General features: G+C 40.2%; 2 long non-coding RNA genes across 5 annotated transcripts; both read left to right on the forward strand.

Annotated features, from left to right (window-relative positions):
* Positions 1–7: 7 nt before the first annotated feature.
* LOC129446794 (uncharacterized) lies at positions 8–3,830 on the forward strand. Of its 3 annotated transcripts, none has more exons than XR_012369147.1 (4): positions 8–628; positions 1,112–1,242; positions 1,874–2,356; positions 2,467–3,085. It is a non-coding gene; the product is annotated as an uncharacterized lncRNA (long non-coding RNA). The 3 variants fall into 3 exon arrangements; XR_012369149.1 differs by lacking the exon at positions 8–628 and having other exon boundaries at positions 797–1,242; positions 1,874–1,937; positions 2,019–2,356; XR_012369148.1 differs by lacking the exon at positions 8–628 and adding an exon at positions 3,249–3,830 and having other exon boundaries at positions 877–1,242; positions 2,467–3,080.
* A 9,252-nt stretch (positions 3,831–13,082) lies between these two features.
* LOC129447488 (uncharacterized) lies at positions 13,083–16,306 on the forward strand. 2 transcript variants are annotated; one of them, XR_012369151.1, is made up of 5 exons: positions 13,083–14,291; positions 14,599–14,686; positions 14,803–15,598; positions 15,678–15,757; positions 15,990–16,306. It is a non-coding gene; the product is annotated as an uncharacterized lncRNA (long non-coding RNA). The 2 variants fall into 2 exon arrangements; XR_012369150.1 differs by having other exon boundaries at positions 14,803–15,757.
* Positions 16,307–16,993: the final 687 nt, after the last annotated feature.

Genomic DNA, 16,993 nt, shown 5'->3' on the forward strand with positions numbered 1-16,993 from the left:
TCAGGCGTGAATGTATGTACTTTAAGTTTAAATATGCGGTCGGTTAATAAAGATAGCGTCTATTTAAAAATGTGCTCGGACACTTTCGGACGTAGATGAGCTCCATATGAGCTCCAGAAAATCACAGACACTTAAGCGCTCACACCCCGCCCAGCGCAGCCTCTCCTCGGCAAGCCCATCAGACTGCTGGCTCTGATATCTCTGTGGCGTTTAAACATGCGATTTAATTCATTTTAATTTCTCATACTTAACAATGAAAGGGTTATGTTTTAAATCATATTTTAGGATTGCACTTAATTGATATTGCTGTTGAGTGATGTTTCATATCTTTTACATTTGTTATAACCGGACTGCATGCGAATTTGAACTTCAGAGCTGAAGAAGCGGGTGGAGAAATAGTCCCAATATCATAACAATCTTAAATAAAACTTCTAAATATACCCGTGTGTGTACCCGCGTGTGTATGTACAGTATGTGCGTGAGTTTTTAATTTAAAATGTCTTAACTTAACTCGGAAGGATCTGAATCACAGGTCATTTCATCTGAGATTCCGCATGTAACAGCTGGAATCACTCACTGTTTCCCACAAAGACACAAGTCATCAGCCGATTCCTCAAGGTCACGTCAGGTAAGTGTTTGTAAATAAATGTTAATTTTAGACTATATTAATTGGCAAAGACGCAAATACTCGACGTTTTTGTAAACATATAAGTTATATAAAGGTGTGTTATGTTATGTGACCGACTTAAAGTGTGTGTTATGTTATGTGTCAAAGTGGAGCTATTTTAGTTAAGATAATACCGGACAAGGCTTAGGACTCCGTCTTAATTATAATTGGGACATTTTTACAAACAAACCTTATAAAATACAATACTGGCGTGCATTTTGAGACAAAACAATAGCACTCATATGTTAACAGATGTCAGTATTTTAGTCAGTGATAAGTCCTGTCCGAGAAAACCGCCCAATAGTGTTTAATTCAGTTACGTGTGATGTCTGAGGGAAATTTGGCAATTTTAGGGTATAAAATCTTTCACCGTCAAGCTTTATTATATTAAACATGTTATTTATGTATGTGTGTGTGTTTATATTCATCTGTTTATTAAACCAGAGCGGAGATAATGTGAGGGGCAGATCAGACCACCACCATACGCGAAGATGAGCCTCGAGGCGTGACAGTTATTTTTTCAAACTGGGGAGTTCAGACTCCGGACCGGCATTTCTGCTTGTTTGTACCCTGAGGTAAGTAAACTTTCTACATTTTTGAAACAATATTACTGAAATATTTAGTATAATTAGTTAATATTTATTTTGTTAGAGTAGGTCTTGTGCTAAATAGTGATATTAGCTACATTTATAATATTTACCTCAGTTAAAAAATACTGCTGGTAACGTTAAAGCACTGACGGGCTTCGTCAATCGTCAGTTATAAAAGCTCTGTTAAATACATTTTGTTCCGGGTTTTAATGAATTACGTTACAGTCCTGCTTTATTTCTTTGTCATTTTAAATTAAATTGCCAAGCACAATAAGACAGCTGTGTTGTAAGGAGTACTTATGTTATTGCAAGCATTATTTAAAGAAAATCCCAGCTTCCTTGACTGTGTAAATAGTGTAGGTATAGTCTTCTGTAATTTAGTTAGCATTTGAGGCACTTTATTTAAAGTAACATTTAATGCAAATATAAAAATATTACTCTGTTTACCCTTAAATAGCATACAGCTCCACATCAATTATTATGAGTCTTGTTGGTTCTTGCGTTTTGCTTGCCAAGTTGTCATACTTCTGTGTTACAATGGGGTAATTTTAAGTCTATCTTTTGGCTCCTATTAATTGGTGAAACGCTTTTAAAAGGTGAAATGTTTGTTTTACAGGAACCCAAAGGTCCCACACCAACTATAGTGTTCAACGGCTCTCCTGATCTTCTCAAATCTGAAAGTATCAACTTTATAATGGACAATGTGAACTTAATATGTGGAAGACATTGACATCACAGGCTGTGGAATTACTGTGTCACAGGTTGGAGAAGCGGACCGCCCCTGTCGCGGATCACGCTCCTCCTAGTTCCACCTCGAGGAGGTCCCAAAGCACCCCAATGACCAGACAAACCAGAGATAAGTAAAATATAGAAATAGAAACTTTATTTAAATTATTTAAAACTAAAGTGGGGAATGGGAAAGGGAATCTAAAAATCTCGCTTCTCGCCCTCAGGGGGAGTATTACAGGGCCAGGGACGTTGGAGGGGTTTCCACGTGACTCCAGCTGGAACACCACTACAGAGCGTATCTGGGTGGGTTGGGCACACACCGTCGCGGCGGCCCCTGATGGCATCCACAAAGGTCCGAGACCCTCCTAAGGTGAGTACGGACGACAAGGACACAGCACAACACTTCAAGAAAGCTTTGTGTATTTCCGTTTCAAGAGGTTCTTACTTGACTGTTGAACAGTGTTTCTTCTCTCTCCACAGCTCCTAGCCGTAGCAGAACTACGTATTTCAGCACCCGAAGGACTAACAACCCAGCCGGCATCTGCAGCGTATATCCAACGCGATCAAACTTCACTCTGACAAGTAACTTCCTATACACAACCACGCCGTCCTTTCGCCCGGACCAGCCCCGCACTCTTTCCGCCCGCTACCTAGCGGTCGCCGGATCAGCAGAGCCTGCGGACTCTTCGGAGGCTGGTCTTCGTTGTGCTGCCCAAGGCGGAAGTTGACTCGCCCGAAAATCGACCCTTCCAGTAACTTCTACCTTCTCTCTTTATATCCTCCTCCATGGCGTGGCTCGCCCAACCATCGCTCGCCACGTCACTCACACAGCTGTGCCTTGTTTCAGCGAGTGCGGGGATTCCCGGGGAACCCTGAAGTGCCGGTGTCTCTACAAACCGGTCCGGGCGGAACCTCTTCACTCTCCTTTTGGTTCCGCCCCGCATAGTCACTCCGTGACAACTGTTTGCGTTTTTTTTTCTCCTCAATGTTCAATACCCTTTTGCCATTAAGCACACAGTGACTTTAATTTATAAAATATATGCTTAAGTTTTAATACCTGTACAAAACAAATGTACAATCAACTTGTGTAAATTGTCATTCTATTTAATAGATTGTTTATGAATTGTCTTTAAATGCATTGTGATTTCGGTAACACTTTACAATAAAGTTCATTAGTTAACATTAGTTAATGTATTAACTAACTTGAACAAACCATAAGCAATACATTTGTTACAGTATTTATTCATCTTTGTTAATGTTAGTTAATAAAAATTTAAGCTTTAATTGCTTGTTCATGTTAGTTCAGAGTGCATTAACTAATGTTAACAAGATTTTAATAAAGTAATTGTTGAAATTAACATTAACAAAGATTAATAAAGGCTGTATAAGTGCAGTTCATTATTAGTTTATGTTAACTAATGTAGCTAACTAATGTTAACTAATGAACCTTGTTGAGAAGTGTTGCCGTGACTTCTTTTCATCATTTCAGACACATGTAAAAGTTACTAAAAATTAGTACTGCATATACTGTACAGTATCTATGCGTAAGGGAAATAACTTGAACAAAAGTTTTAATGTATAGTGTAATTAAGAGTTTAGCTGTTTAATACAGAGATGCAATTTATTTATATATATTATTTATATATAAACGTATGTATGTTTATTAAAAAGTGAAAATGCTTAATGGAAATAATTAAATAACTAAATGGTTGAATGTAATGAGACATTTTAAATGTAAACTAAAGTTTTGCTGTCTAATACAGAATAAAGAGATGTGATTTTAAGTAATTTTTATAGATTTATATTTCTGTATAATACAATTAATAAATAGTAAACTTTTATAATTTTCTAGATCGGTTATAATTCCTTATCAATAATAAATTACTCATAATAATAAAGAACCTTTAATGGTTCTAAATAGAACTTTGATTCAAAGAACCATTTGGGGTTCTTTTTAATGAACCCATTAAAGTGGTTCCATATAATTTTTCATTAGGGTCCGTCTGTTCAGTTATACAGTGATCAATTCAATTAAAAGTACAACTATAATTAATCCGCGTTCTGGATAACGGAATTTCTCTTCAGGCGAGAGGTTACTGTGGTAGATTCTGAGGTAAGTTTCCCTAAATTCTTGGTTAATTTATTGAAATTAATTTACAGTAATGTTAATTCAGTTGTTAGTATAATTTGATATGACTAATATAGCCTATGGTAAACTTTAATGTTATCCGTTGATTTGGTGTAGCTCGAGCACTGGCAGTTTGACCGTTTCACAAGCTCGTGGCGGAGCCTAGCTGTATGAGTAGTGATCTTAATTTACTTGTCTTCACCTTGAACATTTAAAAAGATATATAATTATTATATGGTAAGAACAATACAGCTAGAGTGCAGCATACATATGAATTGTGATATCTTAGCACTTCTCATATTGTCTTTATAGGATGAAATGCTTCATTGTATTTTCTATTTTTGTTATAGTTCAAATAACAAAAATACACAGAATACAAGTAAACACAGAACAAAACCTTACAGAAAGTAAAACCACAAGAATATTACAGGAACACCACAAGAATATTATACAACAAAATCCTGTGGTAAATACTATAAAAATATGAAAGTAATACCATAAGAATATTATATAGCACAATCCTGTGGTAAAAACTATAGAAATATGAAAGTAATACCACAAGAATGTCACAAGGTGACGATCTTTTTAAGGGCGGAACCAAAGTTAGGGAAGTTTTGGTTCCGCCCGGAAGGTTTCCCCACCGGGCCACATACGAGGACGGACCTTCTCACTTCCTGGTTTCCAGGACAACGGAATCAGGGGTTGACGAGCCGCAGGTGAGAGGAATGAAGCCAGCGAAGGGTGATTGGAGGCCGTACGAAATAAATAGCTCTGCTGAAACACAAAGAGGCAGGTTCGAACACGAAGAGCGATGTACACGAGAGGCGATTGACACGGGGGAAGCTCCTTTGCCAAGGGCAAACAAAGACACGCACCTTTTGAAGAGCCCGAAGGCTCTGTTGATCCGGGGATCGCTGAAGCGACTGGAAAGAGGACAGAGCCACAGGAGGCGAAAGGAAGGCAGGCTGTGGATCTTTAAAAAGGAGCACCCCGAAATCGTTAATGTGACGGTGTGTTGTTGTGTATCGTAGCGCCGAGTTGGGCTCGCCGGATACGCTGTTTGGACCGCTGTATTGCTCTCTCTCTCTCTCTCGCTTGGATCATAGATCTATACAAAGGAAGATATCGACGACCTTACAGGTGGAATATTAGACAGATACTGACGTTGGATGAGAGAAACGGAGGAAGAGGGAAACTTGCTGCTGTGAGTACACACCTGTGGAAAAGTGGTGTTGGTGGCTGGAAAAAGCCTCATTCATGCATTTGGAGTTATTACAGCGTGAAGTCAACCTAGGACGAAGGGAGACCGAAGTTGTGAGTAACTACATCCCTTGAAGTAGGTGTTTTATATGTAGTTGATTTATACAATCGTTTGGAGTGTTTTCAAGAGAGAGTGAGTGGCCCTACCCCTGTACCAGCGTGGTGGGTGAGCCGAAGGGTTTTGTGTAAGCAGCTACAGTGACGACAATAAACAAACACTGGGCCATCTACCATCTCCCTATTCTCGCCCAGAGCAAAGTGGAAGAAGACGGGTGTCATTGTGTGCACTGAGCGTGGTGGGTGAGTCTTTTGGATGTAGTAATTTTCACTTGAAGTGGTGCTGTGTAATGCTGTGTATTGCAGTGAGAGTGCTGTGTCTTGTCTGACGTAATCCCGCCTTCAGTCACTCGTCCCGGGACGACGAAGAGGAAAAGCGGCGCTAGAGAACATCTGTACGACTATGCTGTAGTGTGTTTCAGTCTGACAGTATTACAGAGTGGCGGTGAAGAATTGTGCGATTGGCGGTGTGCGTGAGTACTACATTTACTGCTGTTACTTTACCTGTGTCTTTTTCATCACTACAGAGTAGAGGCGAACGAGATCCGCCGGCCCGAGGTCTCGACGAAAGGGCGCCCCGGTCCAGTTTTCGATTGACCAACGGTTCTCGAGGAAAGGGCAGCGCTCGACCCGGTGTGCCGACGTGACGTTCTCGCCCCTCTGTCAACTAACAAGTCCGCCGAGTGGGTCTTGGTTCCCGGCGTCCCATTGTAAACCACTGTCCAATCGACGCATTGCATAGCCAGCCAGCGTTAAGCCCGCCACCCGTAGCCGTCTGTGAGATATTGAGCTGTGGAGAGAGCCATACCTACCTAGAAGCTGTAACCAGCACAGAGGTGAGAGAAAACCTGGAAATTGATTCACTGTGTCCTTGTATCCCCGCAGTCGTCTGTGGAGAGAAAGAGAGCCAGCGTGAGCACTGAGATATTGGGCTGTGGAGAGAGCCATACCTACCTAGAAGCTGTAACCAGCACAGAGGTGAGAGAAAACCTAGAAATCGATTCACTGTGTCCTTGTATCCCCGCAGTCGTCTGTGGAGAGAAAGAGAGCCAGCTTGAGATATTGAGCTGTGGAGAGAGCCATACCTACCTAGAAGCTGTCACCAGCACAGAGGTGAGAGAAAACCTAGAAATCGATTCACTGTGTCCTTGTATCCCAGCAGTCGTCTGTGGAGAGAAAGAGAGCCAGCGTGAACGCTAAGAAAATGGACTGTGCGAAGATCCAGTTGGTGGTAAAGGAGGAGAGCCTAGAGTGGCCATTATTTTAAGTCCCCCCTTTCCCTTCCCTATTTATTATTTTTAAGTAAATTAAATAAAGTACGTTTTAATTTATGCTTACCTTGTGTGTCTGGTCATTGGGGTGGCTTTGGGAATCTCCTCGAGGTGGAGAAAGGGGCGTGACCTTATTTACACCTGGGTCCACCCCTACCTGCGACAGATTTGGCGTAGTCGGCAGTCCACCTCGGGTTGAGACCAAGGTCCCCCAATGACCTACCATGTTTTTTTAAAAAAGTAAAGTTCCCATCAACGCACTATCAGTCCCCAAACAACGCGTTCTCGGGACGAGAACGGATTGGCGGGGGAGGATGTCACAAGGTGACGATCTTTTTAAGGGCGGAACCAAAGTTAGGGAAGTTTTGGTTCCGCCCGGAAGGTTTCCCCACCGGGCCACATACGAGGACGGACCTTCTCACTTCCTGGTTTTACAGGACAACGGAATCAGGGGTTGACGAGCCGCAGGTGAGAGGAATGAAGCCAGCGAAGGGTGATTGGAGGCTGTACGAAATAAATAGCTCTGCTGAAACACAAAGAGAGGGCGTTCGAACACGAAGAGCGATGTACACGAGAGGCGATTGACACGGGGGAAGCTCCTTTGCCAAGGGCAAACAAAGACACGCACCTTTTGAAGAGCCCGAAGGCTCTGTTGATCCGGGGATCGCTGAAGCGACTGGAAAGAGGACAGAGCCACAGGAGGCGAAAGGAAGGCAGGCTGTGGATCTTTAAAAAGGAGCACCCCGAAATCGTTGTTGTTACGGCGTGTTGTTGTGTATCGTAGCGCCGAGTTGGGCTCGCCGGATACGCTGTTTGGACCGCTGTATTGCTCTCTCTCTCTCTCTCGCTTGGATCATAGATCTATACAAAGGAAGATATTGACGACCTTACAGGTGGAATATTAGACAGGTACTGAAGGTGGATGAGAGAAACGGAGGAAGAGGAAAACTTACTGTTGTGAGTACACACCTGTGGAAAAGTGGTGTTGGTGGCTGGAAAACGCCTCGCTGATGCATCTGGAGTCATTACAGCGTGAAGTCAACCTAGGACGAAGGGAGACCGAAGTTGTGAGTAAATACATCACTTGAAGTAGGTGTTTTATATGCAGTTGATTTATACAATCGTTTGGAGTGTTTTCAAGAGAGAACGAGTGGCCCTACCCCTGTACCAGCGTGGTGGGTGAGCCGAAGGGTTTTGTGTAAGCAGCTACAGTGACGACAATAAACAAACACTAGGCCGTCTACCATCTCCCTATTCTCGCCCAGAGCAAAGTGGAAGAAGGCGGGTGTCATTGTGTGCACTGAGCGTGGTGGGTGAGTCTTTTGGATGTAGAAATTTTCACTTGAAGTGGTGCTGTGTAATGCTGTGTATTGCAGTGAGAGTGCTGTGTCTTGTCTGACGTAACCCTGCCTTCAGTCACTCGCCCCGGGACGACAAAGAGGAAAAGCGGCGCTAGAGAACATCTGTATGACTATGCTGTAGTGTGTTTCAGTCTGACAGTATTACAGAGTGGCGGTGAAGAATTGTGCGATTGGCGGTGTGCGTGAGTACTACATTTACTGCTGTTACTTTACCTGTGTCTTTTTCATCACTACAGAGTAGAGGCGAAAGAGATCCGCCGGCCCGAGGTCTCGACGAAAGGGCGCCCCGGTCCAGTTTTCAATTGACCAACGGGTCTCGAGGAAAGGGCAGCGCTCGACCCGGTGTGCTGGCGTGACGTTCTCGCCCCTCTGCCAATCAACGAGTCCGCCGAGTGGGTCTTGGCCCCCGGCGTCTCCTTGCGAACCACTGTCTAATCAACGCACTGCATAGCTAGCCAGCGTTAAGCCCGCCATCCGCAGTTCTCTGTGGAGAGAAAGAGAGACAGCGTAAGCACTGAGATATTGAGTTGTGGAGAGAGCCATACCTACCTGAAAGCTATAACCAGCACAGAGGTGAGAGAAAACCTTAGAATCAATTCACCGTGTCCTTGCATCCCAACAGTCCTCTGTGGAGGGAAAGAGAGCCAGCGTGAGCACTGAGATATTGAGTTGTGGAAAGAGAGCCATACCTACCTGGAAGCTGTAACCAGCACAGAGGTGAGAGAAAACCTTAGAATCAATTCACCGTGTCCTTGCATCCCAACAGTCATCTGTGGAGAGAGAAAGAGAGCCAGCGTGAGCACTGAGATACTGAGTTGTGGAGAGAGCCATACCTACCTGGAAGCTGTAACCAGCACAGAGGTGAGAGAAAACCTTGGAACTGATTCACTGTGTCCCTGTGTCCCAGCAGTAATCTGTGGAGAGAAAGAGAGCCAACGGGAATGCCAAGAGAATGAACTGTGTAAGGATCCAGTTGGTGGCGAAGGAGGAGAGCCTAGAGTGGCCGTCATTTTAAGTCCCCCCTTTTTCCCTTCCCTATTTATTAGTTTTAAGTAAATTAAATAAAGTATATTTTAATTTATGCTTACCTTGTGTGTCTGGTCATTGGGGTGGCTTTGGGAATCTCCTCGAGGTGGAGAAAGGGGCGTGACCTTATTTACATCCGGGTGCACCCCGACTTGTGACAAGAATATTACAGGAATACCACAAGAATATTATACAACAAAATCCTGTGGTAAATACAATAGAAATATGAAAGTAATATCCTAAGAATATTACAGACAGTACAACAAAATCCTGTGGTAAAGTGTCCCAAAAAACAACATAATACCTGTGGTAAATACTACAGAAATATGAAAGTCATACCACAAGAATATTACAGGAATACTGCAAGAATATTATATAACAGAATCCTGTGGTAATTTCCGCAGAAATATGAAAGTAATACCACACAATCCCACAAGAATATTACATACTTTACAACAAAATTCTGTGGTAAATACTACAGAAATATGAAAGTAATACCACAAGATTAGTGCAGGAATATAACAGACGTTACAACAAAATCCTGTGGTAAAGTGTCCCAAAAAACAACACAATACCTGTGGTAAATACTACAGAAATATGAAAGTAATAACACAAGAATATTACAGGAATACTGCAGTAATCCTACATACTTGACAACAAAATCCTGTGGTAAATACCGCAGAAATATGAAATTAATACCACACAATCCCACAAGAATACTGCAGTAATATTACAGACGTTACAACAAAATCCTGTGGTAAAGTGTCCCAAAAAACAACACAATACCACAGGGTCGGACTGGGAACAAAATTCGGCCCTGGCAATTTTCTCCTGGACCGGTCCAGCACTTAACTGACAACCCCCCCACCACACACACACGCGCGCACACACACACACACACACACACACACACACACACACATATTCTGGTTTTGTGGGGACATTCCATAGACGTAATGCATTTTATACTGTACAAACTGTATATTCTATTCCCCTTACCCGCCCCATTCCCTAACCCCAACCATCACAGAAAACTTTCTTGTACCTTAGATTTTCAATAAACATAATTTTGTTTGATTTATAAGCTTGTTTCCTCATTGGGACATCAAAATGTCCCCACAAGGTCACAAAAACACTGGTATTCCTATCTTTGTGGGGACAATTGGTCCCCACAACGTGATAATTACCAGGTACACACACACACACACACACACACACACACACACACACACACACACAGTGCCCTCCATAAGTATCAGGATACAGTAAAGACAAAATTTCTCTGTTTGCTGTGGAGACCAGAAATTGGTAAGATGAATATCAAAAGTACAGAATGTCACATTTTATTAACTGACTTGTGTGCGTTGTCCCCAAACTCAAGAAATGGATCAAAATACTACACATTCTCTACTTCTCTGTGTGAAGAATTAATGCATCAGGACACAGTTCATCACCTAACACTTCTGAGCCAATGGTCTCAATATGCCCACATTAAATAGAAGTATTAAAATACAAATGTGTTGTTTCATTGAGTTGGTATTTGTGTATGTTAATACAGGTGAAAAAATAAATGTGACATTCTGTACTTTTGTCTCATATTCATCTTTTAATGTTTATACATTTCTTGACTCCACAGCAAACAGAGAAATTTTGCCTGTATTGTCCCAATACTTATAAAGGGCACGTATACAATATTATACAGTAGTATATATGTGTAAAACTGCAACATACACAAACAGTACAGTATAGATTAAATAATACTTCAGACAAACACAGAATTGACAAGCATTGATGTATATACAGCTTATTATGTGAAATATCAGACAAGTTAAACTGAGTTTTGCATTCACTATGCATATTAAACTTAACTAAATTTAGAGAATCTCCTAAGATGGTCGTCTAAGCCGGGACAGTGAACAGTTATGTGAAATCCAAACTAATTTGACAAAACTCATGTTTTCTCATGAATCTATCTGTCACGTGTGGTGTGTGTGTTGCGACTCTTGCGAGAAGCACTTACATTATGCAGCCAATTAGATGTCAATCATCAATGGATTGTCTCAATTCTGTGCTTGTTGTGTATACAGTATTATTTCTGGAGTTTGCGTGTGTTTAACCGTGTAGTGTAACGGAAAATATACTAGAGTAAGTAAAAGTACCCGCTTTAATGTACTCTTAAGAGTAAATGTTACGAAGTAAAACGTGTTCCAACCTCCTTACCATCTCTGGGCGCTGGGGTGACATCTCCAGCAACGTTTTCGGAGGTGTCGCTAGTTCTACTTCCACTAGCAGCAGCAAACAAATTGTCAATTTTAAAATATTTTGCAGCATTGGCCTGTAGGGCTTTTTGCTTTTTCTCACGGATCTTCTCCGCTCCTCCTTTCCTCTTTTTGATGCCTCTGTTGTCCATAATGATTTAAGTGCAACGTGCAAGCCAAGGCTAAATGATGCGATTTCACTCATCACTCACTGTTATTTTTTTCGCCATAAACAGCAGCTGCTTGGACAAATCCACTTGAGGGGTTGGGCAGGGGGGTGTGACCGTAACACACTGAACCTGTCATGAAGAGGCCAAAAAATATTGACCTTGTCACCCCTCTCCCCAAGTCAAATGGATGCAACTGCATTGTACATGATGCCGGGGCGCAAATAAATAACTTAAATATTTTGGCATAAAAAAATTCTCGAAGGGCGGAGGCCACCGCACCGGCCCACATGTGCGCCGGCCCACCGGGCTTTTTCCCGGTAATACAGATTGCCAGTCCGAGCCTGCAATACCACACAATTACCACACAAGTTTTGTGTGGTACCTGTGATGTTTTATCACATGATATACCACTGGATTACCACAGAACATTTTTGTAGGGGTTCATTTTGAAAATTAAGAGAAAAGCATTGTATTGCTGCCACAGTTCAATTCAGTATTGTGGAGAACCTAGAGGTTCAAGAGGTAGCACCCAAACATCAGGATATTATTATGGAGGACTACACTGATGGAGACCAGTTCAAAAGTAGTCATCTTACTTCCTTATCCAATCTACGGCTACATTTCTACATTGATGAATTTAAAATTGTTAACCCTTTAGGCTCTAAAAAGGGAAAACATAATTGACAGCTGTGTATTTTAAACTTGGAAACATTGACAAGAAATACACATCAAAACTTGAGAATATTTACCTATCTTCTTTAATCAGACATCGGTTTATTGAAGAAGACCTTACCAACTACAACAATCTTTTCCAGCCCTTGATTGAGGAAGTGAGGCACTTAGAGACTGAAGGAGTGACTCTGTCATGTAATGGTGAAAGCAGAAGATTCTATGGCACAATAGTCACCATATCAGCAGATAATCTTTCAGCTTACTCTTTGATTGGGTTGAAAATAAACTTTTCACATGGAAGAATATGCCGGTTCTGCATGGCTACAAAAGACAACATTACCGTCAAATTCAGGGAAGAAGACTTTACTCTAAGAGACAGTGTCAACTACAAATACCATCTTCAGGCTGTCTGTGAAAATCCTGATTTGGGAAATGTTTATGGTGTGCTGAGAGAGTGCTGTTTTTCATCTCTAAACTATGCCCCTTCATTGATAACTCACTGGTTTCCACCTGATGTGATGCATGATGTTTTGGAGGGAGTCATCCCTAAAGTTCTGAGGTTGACTCTTTATCAGCTTATTCGAGATAAGCAAATCACCCTGGCTCAACTGAATTTTCAAATTGAACATTTTTAAATCATCTAAGCCACAAACGCTCACTGAGAGAATGCAGCGAACCCATTTATCTGGTAAAGCTTCAGAAACCTGGACACTGTTTCGACTGTTACCACTGATGGTTGGATCGTATGTCTCTCCAAACAAGTACTGGAACTGCTATATTTTACTGCGAGAAGTGGTAGATGTAATCATGGCCCCAGTGGTTAGAAGATCATGGATACCCTATCTACAGGAGTTTTTATCAACATTTCAAACAATCTTTCCTGATGGTGTCACTCCAAAAATTCATTTTTTAGTGCACTACCCTTCACTTTTGCTGAAATATGGTCCATTGGTTCATTTATCTTGTATGTGCTTTGAGGCAAAGCACCAGTATTTCAAGAAGGTGTCCACTGTTGTTTGCAACTTCAAGAACATCACCAAAACACTTGCTAGAAGACATCAGCTGAGACAGTGCTGGGAGCAAGCTGAGAAGAAAAGCATTGGATATGAAGTATGCAATGCCTCAGGATCATCTGAAGTTCCATCAAACACCCTGCCCTCTTTAGTTCTGGCTACACTGGAAACAAAGATTGGCAAACGTCTGTCTAATGAAGTCCCACAAAAAACTAATTCCATCACAGTTAATAATACAAATTATAAAACTGGTGAATGCAAAGTGATTGACACTGTACACACTGAAGAGATTCCAATATTCTTCAAGATCAAGGCAATATATGGATATATTGGTTTGGAAAAATTCTTACTCCACTTAAATTTGACAGCCATCTCCATGCATACAAAGTTACTGCAGCATCTTGGTGTGCCCTTGAAGTAGGGGATGAGTTAGCTTGCCATGGACTGGACTCTTATAAAGATCATCCCCTTGCGACACACAATCACTAAACATTAGTAAATATATGTTTGCTGCAATATATAATTCAGCATGCAATTTTGTTTACATTATCATCTTTTACTCCTGTTGACCTGTTGTTTTAGAGATTGAAATGAATGGGAATACGTTAATCAACCTAACTGAGAATATGATAGTTAAAATATATCCTAAAATGAAGGATCAAGTTAAATTCATTAGACTACAAAAACAAATAAAGACTGAAATGCCTCCCAAGACTACATACACCAGTCATGAGTAAGTATATTACATATCTAATTACTTTTTTATGCTTATTACTATTTATATCTGCTATTTTTATAACAAAAAATTTTTTTTGGTGCCCATACCATGCAAACATACCAAACACTTACTTACAACTTCCTTGTTTTCCTTTTTTATAGGACTTCATCTAGTTGTCCAGTTGGGGCAATCGCAACACATTAAGTTGCTTGAACAGGGTGGCCAACAAATTATCAGTTACCAAACTTCCCCATGTCAATCCAAAAAGGACTTGATGAGGAAAGTGGAGATTTTTTTTCTTCAACAGGACGAAGCAAATGGAGATCAAAAATTATTCAAGCACTGTTTGATCAGATGTGTGCATATACATGGTAATTATAATCCAATAAATCACATATGAATAAGTGATGTGCAAAAATATAATTATATTTATATCTATATTTAGGAGCTCAAATACAAAAGCTGCTTAAGACCACCTTTGTCTGAAATAAGATGATATTAACTGAAAGGTCCCGGCATGTATTACATGTTCATTTATGTCTCAGGTCATTTTAAAAGTAACAGTTTGTTGGCAGAATTCATTAAGAGTCTGATAAAAAAAGCTAATTTACAAGAAAACATGTAAAGGCGCACTTAGAGGGTTTTGCTTCTGAACTCTTATATATCTTCTGTTTTCAGGTATCCAACAAGTGACCAATACAACAAGGTGTGCTTATCCCTTGTCACCAAATACCAGTTCTTGAGAGACAAAACTGGAAGAGGATATGTAAGAACATGTCAAAGAGCTTTTTAGTTTCATAAAACCTATAGATCTAGGATATTGTTGATACTTAAAGGTGATACATGTTAGAATAAATTAACATTGTTATTTTTCTGTTTAAGGAGTCATGGCATGAAATGCTTAAAAATAAATTCAAAAATGGAAAGATTACCCTTAGTTGAGATCAATGAGATAAAGGAAGTTCGATTCAGGTTCAGCAAAGTAAGGAACCACAAGTTTTCATCAAGGGTCCAACAGATACCCCGTACAGAGGTAAGCATGTTTGACAAATTGACACCTTAATGGGCAATTATCATTTTAAAATGCTTTTTTTGTTGTTTATTTTATAAGACATGAATAGGAAGAGGCCATTGTCTGAAGGGGTAAGTGTTACAAACAGACTGATCTTCAGGATTCAGTAAAAAGAGTAAAGTTACTAAATGCATACATTTGTTTTTGCGGGTAGTCTAAGTCAGGGGAAGATGATTACAGCATCGGGGTCCACTTGGAAAAAATGAAAACAGAATGCTTGAAAAAAACACCAAAAATCAAAATTTTAATGGACTACATGGCACGGACAAGGAATGAGAGGACAGACTTCATAAAACATAACCCCACAAAGGATACATTAACACGATATCCAGCCCTTAAAGTCCCTTTGGTTGTAAGTAGAATATTGTTCAAAATTAAAAAGCAAGAAAATAAATATTGTATCTTTTAATAATGTTATTGTATTCTAACAGCTTTCATTTGAGGTCCAAAGCATACTTGACACAGATATTGAAAGAAACATCCTGAAGAATCTAGGCCTGGTGGCACAGAAAGTGATTAATGAGTGCCACAGAAGACAGGTTGGAGTGGATATCTGTACCGAATTGGATAAAGCAAAACAAGCCTACGTTGATTTGGCATACAGAGGTAATATAGCATCAGACTAAGAATGACAATAAAAAGTGACACAATTGGTCATGTGCAATTTCATAATTTTTCATTAAAGGTCTCTCAATGGCTGCTGCTGCCCTGTTGCTTCCATTTCTTTTTAAGGAGAGCCCAAAATTCCTTTATGTCATTAATGAGGTAAGTGTATGTGGGTCGGTTTATCTTTAAATAGTTCAATATTTCTTTTTCAACTGCTTCTTTGGGTCCCATCTTTCAATATCAAATTTTCAAAGCCGGTATATTGTGACAGGTAAAAAATCATAAAAAAGAATATGAACTGGGAAGTTGGAAAGGTTTTAAAGTAATTTTTTTTATAATATTAAACCCACTAAGTATGAGCCTTGTGTAACATTATCACTTTCTTTTTTAGGTACCAAATACACCCAACCCGGTTCTATATATAAAATGAAGCCCTTTGGGTGCAGATTCAATCCTGGAGATAAGATGGAAGGTGAGAAAGTCTGTGAGGTAGATGATGTCACCATAGCTCTTGTGGTTCTAATGGCAGTCCTCTTCATCTTCAACATTGAATATGCTCCAAAAATGAGAAATAGGCTACTCTAACATTCATTGAGAAGTATTTAATGTGCCATAATGACACAACGAAAATGCCACCTGCAGTCATTAAAACGACCAATTTCTTGTTTAAATGAATGTATGTTTATGTAAATGCATAGAGTGGGGTGTAAATACCAGAGGTGGACAGTAACAAATTACATTTACTCACGTTACTGTAATTGAGTAGTTTTTTTGTGTATTTTTACTTTTTTGAGTAGTTTTTAAAATCTGTACTTTTACTTTTATTTAAGTATGTTTTATTTAAAGTATTGTACTTCGCTACATTTTAAATCATATCCGTTACTGAGTAAAAAAATATTTTTTAAAAGCAAGGTGATAAAGACGCGCAACGGATGTAAATGGGCGGGGCTCGGGGGAACGCGCAAAAAGAACCATGGAGACGGACGAGACAGGCGCGCGCTAATGCAGACCCGCCTCGGTTCAAATCTTATGAAAGAAACCCCTGGTCATATTTAAGCACTTTCCACTGACGCGAAGCGAGTGTTTCATTTCTATGAAAGGTAGGATTCATGCTCTTAACTCATTCACCGCCATTAACTAATAAATATGCCTTTCTGGACGAATTTCAAAGTGAAAGTGTAATACCGCTTTTATCCACTTGATGGCGCCAAACCGAATTTATCAAAAACGGAAGTTAAAAAGATTTAATGATTGATTTTAAATGCCTTTATGTTTGAAAGTCATTCTGAGGCTGATCTCTAACATAAATTCCTTTACAAAAACGCAATTTTTTAAGCTTTTTGCTCAAAATGTTGTATTTTTGAAGAGAAATATCCATATTTCAGTGGTTAAATT

The sequence above is a fragment of the Misgurnus anguillicaudatus genome, chromosome 4 (genome assembly GCF_027580225.2).
Source record: "Misgurnus anguillicaudatus chromosome 4, ASM2758022v2, whole genome shotgun sequence".
NCBI lineage: Eukaryota > Metazoa > Chordata > Actinopteri > Cypriniformes > Cobitidae > Misgurnus > Misgurnus anguillicaudatus.